General features: G+C 52.1%; 1 long non-coding RNA gene across 1 annotated transcript; it reads right to left on the bottom strand.

Annotated features, from left to right (window-relative positions):
- Positions 1–1,066: 1,066 nt before the first annotated feature.
- Positions 1,067–5,730, bottom strand: LOC143685814 (uncharacterized). Its single transcript, XR_013176754.1, has 3 exons — positions 5,611–5,730; positions 2,219–2,373; positions 1,067–1,474 (listed from the first exon to the last, which is right to left on the bottom strand). It is a non-coding gene; the product is annotated as an uncharacterized LOC143685814 (long non-coding RNA).
- Between the last annotated feature and the right edge of the window lie 1,649 nt (positions 5,731–7,379).

The following is a 7,379-nucleotide window of genomic DNA, read 5'->3' on the forward strand; positions in this document are numbered from 1 at the left end:
GTGAAGCTTCTCCCTTTCCTGCCACCCTTTCATCTGCAGAGGGCCAACCCCAGCCCCCAGCCCCAATAGGAGATGTGCAGAAATGGTTCAGCTGGCGAGACGGAACTTCTGGTCTCCCCAAAAGGTCCTGAAATCACCTTTTCTCCTACAGCTAATCCTCACCCCAGCTCTCCCCACCTGAAAGCAGTGTCCTGCCGTTTATTTCCATGATGCTGCCTTTCTGTTGCTACATTTTTCCTAGGCATTTTATGGTTGTGCTCTCGGGCTGGGTGGAGGGTGCTTTCGCAAGCCATCTCGAAAGCCTTTAGGGAAGGTGGGGGGCGTGGTGCCGGGACGCGAGGAGCCCACCCAGAAGGACAAGAGCCATATCTGACTTGCTTCTCTGCACAGTGTTCACGTGAAAACAGCACTGGTCAGTTCACTCACTGACGGGGAGAGGAGGACACTGCTACCGCTCCACCACTCACGCAGACAGCTCTAGGGATTTCCAGAGGCTCAGCTTCCCTCTCAAGAGGGGAGAGAGAAAGAGCATGAGAAGGACCCATGGGGTGAGGGCCCACCCGCCCACCAGCTAGGGACCCCAGTTCAGACCCACTGCCAGCCACAGCTCTCTAAGGCTCAGGCCTGCTGAGAAACTTGAGTGATGCTGTAAACATTTCAGTGCCTACTGTTTTCAGGTGTCTACGCTGGAAGGCAGTGTGACAGAGGCATTAAGACGTGAACCCTTGAGCCAGACTTTCTGGGTTTGAATTTCAAGCATGATACTTACTGGCTGTATGAGCTTGATCTCCATGTGACTCGGTTTCCTTATCTACAGAATATGGACCTACCTTATCGGGATGGTCATCAATGACAGCTTTGAAGACTGGCTGAGAACACTGGCCTGTGAAAGCTCTCATTTATTTGTTTTCTGTTTTTGTATACTGTATAACGGGATCACATTTCACTATTTTTCCATGTGAGCATCCTGTTATTGTAGCACCATTTGTTGAATTATTTTGTGTAGGTTTGGTTTATGGGGAAGTGCATGGACTGGGAATCAAACCTGGGTCTCCCACATGGCAGGCAAGAATTCTACATTTATTTGTTAAATAAGTTAAACTGCTAGATTTAATCCCCATGTGATCCAAAGAGGTAGGGACTATTGTTTGCATTTTTTTGTAGTGGACGATTGAAGCAGAGAGGTTGAAACACATGCACAGGGCTGCACAGCAGAGCCTGGGTTCAGACCCACACAGTCAGGCTAAAGCCCAGTCTCTCTCTGAGGTTGGAGCAGAGCTTGAGGATCACGAGGGTAGGGGTCTGGAGACCGAGCGCCCCCTCTGGCTTATGCATAAACTGGCAGTGGGCTTCGGTTCCCTCGCCTGTAATCAAGGAGGTTCTGCTGATGCCTGGAAGGGGAGGGTGTTCTTGTTATGGCTGGGTCTTGGCAGGGGGTGGAAGTGGCAGCTTCCAGGACTTGTTATTCCAGGGCCTGGGTGATGACAGACAAGTGCAAAGGTTATCTGATAAGAAGAGGATCTAATCAGTACCCTGGAACCTGCAAGCTTCTGTCCACATACGGGGCTTTACCTGTGTCTCTGACATGACAGTCTGGACCTCTTCAGCTTCTCCCACAACACGTGCCCTGGGCTTATGTCCCTGCGTCTCCACCTGCTCTATGGACCTGGGCAGGTGGCCCTGGCTTGGAGGAGCCAGCTGGCATCTTCTCATTTGGGGCACATTCTGGAAGCTGGGCATTCTGGGGATCACGTCTTCCTACCTTCCTGGCCTCCTGGCCCAGACCATCCTCCCCTCCTCCTCATTAACTCAGGGCAGGATTGCTGGGTGGCCCTGCAGGCGCTTGGGCCAAGAAAGGAAGGAAGTGGGGCCGCTGAGACGGGCTGAGATGGTCCCCAGCCCCATGCCCTGGAGCCCAGCCCAGCCACCACCCACCTCCTCGCTCCTCAGCCTCCCAGGGCCAGACCCACGCTGAGGCTCTCACCCCTCCCTGACCCAGACTGGTAAAGAGAAGGGCACAGAGACCCCAGTGCTGGGCCTACAGCTTTGCGTTTCTCAGTCTGCTTCAGGATCCCTGGGCGGCTGATTGTTAAAAAGTGCAGATGCCTGGGCCCCACCCTGGTCCTAGCAAGCAGAGTCGCTGTGGGTGGGCCTGGTAATCTGACTCTAAAGAAGTTGCCAAAGGGATTTTACACGCTTTGGGAACAGTGGTTCTCACCCCTTGGCTGCACGTTAGACTCTCATGAGGAAAACATGCCACAGACTGGGAGCGGGCCGGGACCCTGGGCTGCCCAAGGCTGGGTGAGGAGGTGACATCCCTCAGGAACCAGCCAGCCCCGCACGCCTTGGCTGGCCCCTCTGCCAGGCCAGTGCCTGCAAACAGCAAAGAGGAAAAGGAGGTTTTTATTCCGTTCTGGCATAAAAGGAGCAAGTGTTGGGGTCAGTCCCTACCCAGGAGATCAGGTTTATGCAAATGAAGCAATTAGAGAACAAATTTAAAAGAGTACAGGAACTTGGGAAATAAATGCTACAAGAGCTTTAAGAAGGGAGTGATGTCATCGGTTGCAGAAGGGGCTAGGGCTGGGAGAACTGGGGATCAAGGTCTTGGGGCTGGGGCTGGAGTTTTTACTCCCCCACCCCAACTCCAGCAGTCACTGGGCAATGTCTACAGATAGATTTTGGTTGTCACAACTTGGGGGAGGGGGTGCTACTACCATTCAGTGAGTGGAGGCCGGGGATACTGCCGAACACCCTACAATGTGTTGCCCCACGGCAAAGAATGATCCGACGCAAAGCGTCAGAGTGCCAAGGTTGGGAAACCCTGGTTTAGAGCACGGCAGACTGTGGGTGAGGGGGGCCTGAGCTCAGTGAGGTCCTCAAGGAGGAGGCTGAGCAGGGCCATGATGGAAGGAGAGGTTTCTGGAAGTCTAATCTGGAACAATTGTGTGCAATGGATCAGAGTAGGGGAGGGTCTGCAGGGGTGAAGGGGCAGATGGGGAAAGAGGGAGAAAGGAGAAGAAACGCACAGAAGGATGTAGCCAGTGGGTGAAAGAAGTGAAGCAAAGTGGGCTACAGTTCAGGGGTCCAGCAGTCCCTGTGCTTATGATCTGTGAATGCAAGGTCCTAAACCGGTATTGTCAGCAGGGAGACGTGGGGAAAAGAAAACCCGAATCCTTGCCCTCGGGAGCTTCCAGCTTGGAAGAGAAAGCAGGTAGCCCAGCAATGACTGCAAGAACCTAAGTGGCAAGCACAGGTTCGGCACAGCTGGAGGGGGTAGGCACGGACCCGGGGCTGGGAGAAGCCTGGGGAGGCTCCCAGGAAGAAGGATCCAAGCTGGGTCTAGGGGGAGGCAGGTCGGCGCCCAGGGCTCAGAATTTAAGGGCACTCCAGGCCAGCCCTTCACTGGTGCGACCTTAGCCCAGCCCCAGCCCTGGAAGGTCAACTCCGAGGTATAGAAGGGGTTTTCCTTTGTGTTTTCTAAATCCAGAACAGTCTGCTGTCGGAGATGCTTAAGGCTGTTCTCATCCAAACACCCCTGAGCAAAATGAATGGAAGGAGCTACCCCAGTAATAAAGGTGGCTCTGGGCAGAAAGGACCTCCCCCTCAATGAGGATCCCACCCTGTTGACATCTTTTGGTCACTGACGTACCCCCTGACCCCCACTCACCCTTCCTCGGTCATCAGTCTTAGCTCATGGTCTTGCCTCGTTCTGCACTGAGCACGGGGAGTGCATTTGAGGACCCCCTCTGCTCCACCAGGGCTGCCGCATCCCTGCTCCCCCCGCCTCTGTTCCTACCCAAGACCGGCCCATCCCCTCATGCCCTGGGACTCCTGCCTGGGGACATCGGAGGGACCTTGCATCTGCTCTAATCCTTTTCTCCCGCTCTACTGGACCATTGCTTTCAGGCTTTGCTTTGCCCACGCTCTTACAAAACAACTGTTTTTTAGGGTAGCTTTAGGTCTACAGAAAAATTGTCCAGTAAAGCAGACTGACCAAATACCCTCTCCCTGCACTGAATCCCCTGTTATTATCGTCTGGAATCAGCGTGGTACATTTGCTACAATTAATGAAACCATATTGATACAGTATTAGTAACTGAAGCCCACGTTTACATCACTTGGTGTTGTGCCTTCCACAGGCTTTGACAAATGCCCGGTGTCCTGTACCCACCAGTGTGGTGTCAACAGCAGAACAGTTTCACTGCCCAGAAAGCACTCTGTGCTCCCCCACCCTGAAGTTTTTGAGGGAAGCTGTTTTTACTGTCTCTATATTTTTCCTTTTCCAGAATGTCATAGAGTTGGAATCATACAGCATGTGGACTTTCCGGACTGGCTTCTGCCTGTGCGCTTTTAAAATTCCATCCTTCAAGTATTGTGAGTTCAAAGAGTATGATGTGTGCAACCTGCTCTCATGTGTTCTCAAGATAGATGATAGGCAGACAGACAGGCAGATAGACAGAATAAATAACATGGTAAAAGTGGTAGAATGTTAAAGTTGGTGGTTCTGAGTATCTGGGTGGAGATAGGAGTGTGTTGGGAAGCCCTCTGCGTAGGCTTTGCATTATTTTTGCAATCGTTCTGCAAGTTTTATATAATTTCAAAATAAAAGTTAAAAATCCCATCCTGTCTCCCATATCTCCTTGCAGTTACTACTCTCCTTCTCTGTCCCTTTCATAGCACAACTTCTCGAGAGTCACTGGTACTCGCCGTCTCTGTGTTGTCCCCTCGCTCCACTTCTTTGCTCAGTTCCTCATCACTGAAATCTCCCCTTGAGGCCACTGGTGACCTCTGTGTTTCTAAACACAGGGGACACAGCTCCATGCTCTTCGTCCTGACTCCTCCCCTCCTCTTGCGGTGCTCTCCTCTCAGCCCCGCATGAACTGCTTCTCTGGATGCTTCTTCTTTGCTTCCTTCCCTTCCTCTCCCTCTACCCAGCTTGGGAATGTTGTCCTTCTCTGGGTGCTCTTGTCTTCTTACTGAGTGTTTTCTCTCTAGGTGATTCACCCAGTCCCATGCGCTCTAGATCCCTTCCACATGCTATTTTATTTTTCTAGCCCATGAGCTATATGTTCTTGTATATTCTACTCCCTATTTGACTTTTCCACTTGGGTCATTTTAAATTTCATATGTCCAAATTCAAACTTTGATCCCCTGCCATTCATATCATCCTTTTCTCAATAAATGGGGTCACCAACCACCAGTTGTTCAGTTCAAAATATGAGACCCATTCATTCTTCCCTTATCTCCCCATCCGCATCCAGCATGCCTTGTCTCTTCCAGCTCTAAAATGTACTTGGTGTTTCCTCCCTTCTTGCTGCCTCCGTGTCTGTGACCCACCATTGTTGCCCCTGGACGCCTGCAGCAGCCTTCTCACTGGGCCCCCTGCCTCTGCTCTTGTTCTTTTAACATCTTGCTTAAGATGCAGTTCACTCATTTGAAGTGTATGATTCAAGGGTGTTCAGTAGATTCACAGATGTGTGCAACTATCACCACAGTTTTAGAACATTTTCATCACCTCAAATAGAAAACCTGTGCCCCTTCACTCTCCCAGCCCTCCATTCCCCCATCTGTAAGTAGACACTAATCTACTTTGTGTCTCTAAGGATTTACCTTTTCTGGACATGTCACATAAATGAGATCATATAATATGTGGTCTTTTGTGACCGGCTTCTTCCACTAAGCTCAACGGGTTGAGGCTTGTCCATGTCGCAGCAGATGTCGGCACTTCACTCTCTTCATGGCCAAATAGTCCACCGCAAGGACACGCCCCGCCACGTTTGTGCGTTCATCCGCTGATGGCGGTCTGGGAGGTGTCCAGCTTTGGGCTGTTATAAATAATGCTCCTATACACGTCTGCACAGGTTTTGTGTGGACATACATTTTCATTTCTTGGAGTGGGATTGCTGGGTCCTATGGTAACTCTATGTTTAATTGTTTGAGGATCTGCCAAACCAGTTTTCCAAAGTGGCAGTGCCTGCCTCCTTCTTTCAGATTTACTCTTCACAGAGCAACAACATGATCTTTTAAAAATGAACTTCAAATTCTGTTTCTTCCTTCTTTTACAATCTTTCCGTGACACCCCCTTGTTCTTAGAATAGATCGTTCCTGCCGTCCACAGGACCCCAAGGCCAGGCACCCACCCCAGCCCCTCCCCAGGCTCCGGCTTCTGCATCCTTTCTGATGCCCTGACAGCCCCGGAAAATGCCCACCCACGCATCTGCCCTGACTCCTCCCTTCAGGGCGCAACTTCCCTGCTCCTCGCATGCTTCTGGCCTCAGCTCAACCACTCCCACCTCCAAATCTGCCTGGCCTCACCCAATACCCCTAGCCCACCCCGTGGCCCCCTCCCACAGCACCTTCCTTTTGCATGTCCATGGGCTCCAATGAGTCATTGTTGTCTGCCTGTGCGTCCCCCTTCCTGTGGGAAAGGCCCATAGGGGCTGCTTCTCATCTCCAGAATCATCCCTGTAATGGGCTGCCTGATGCAGGAACCTGGAAGGAAAGAGGGAAAACCCAGGCCCTGCAAGAGGAAGCCTGGGAGTGGGGCATGCGGGACCTTGCAGAGACCTGGCAATGCCCCAGTAATGCCACCATTGCACCTGACCACCTCCCCTCCCTGGCACCAACAACTCCAGTCCATCCCTGTACCCTTGGTTACAGCGTTAGATTCTCAAAGGCTCTCTGCACTCGAGTACCAGAGCCAGATGGGTGTTTGGAAAACATGTGGTGATAACTGCAGAAGCTATAGTCTGAACTCCCAAGAGAACAAGCCTCTCTCGGAGGTGTCGTGGAATGAGAACAAATTCTCTGCCAAGCCTCCTTGCCAGCAAGACATTTGAGTCAATCCAAAGACGTGCTGCTTCCTGTGAGGCGGGGGACACACTTGGGTCCAGGGAGGGTCTGGGTCTGCTCAACTCAGGCTGCTTGGACCTGAGGCTTTGGTGAGGTCAGCGCTGCACTCAGCTTGTTGTTGGACTCAGTCTCTGGTCGGCTACCTTCCTCAGCCTCTTCGGAGACGGAGGCAATTTGGAGCTGGATGTGGCAAGGAAGGGGAAGCAGGGAAGGAAGGCTGGAGCAGGGGAGGCGTCTGTATGGGCGTCAGTGAGCCTAGTGCAGAAATAGAGTGGAGCCCAACCGGTGCAGTGGGTGTCTAGTGTCTGGGACCCTGCGGCTGCTCGTTGGTCTTAAGGTACCTTCCAGAAACAGAGCAGAGCCTGGGAAGCCAAGGTGCTGTTGATTGCCAAAGTGGCTACATCCCTCCCCACTTCCCTGTGTCCTCACCTTCTGCAGTGTGGCTTTGCAGCTTCTTCCATTGAGAGATGGAGCCTTTCTCTCACCCCTTGACTTTGAACTGGTCTTGCTTCGTCCTTGCTTTGGCC

This window comes from Tamandua tetradactyla, chromosome 6, assembly GCF_023851605.1.
Source record: "Tamandua tetradactyla isolate mTamTet1 chromosome 6, mTamTet1.pri, whole genome shotgun sequence".
Classification (NCBI taxonomy): domain Eukaryota; kingdom Metazoa; phylum Chordata; class Mammalia; order Pilosa; family Myrmecophagidae; genus Tamandua; species Tamandua tetradactyla.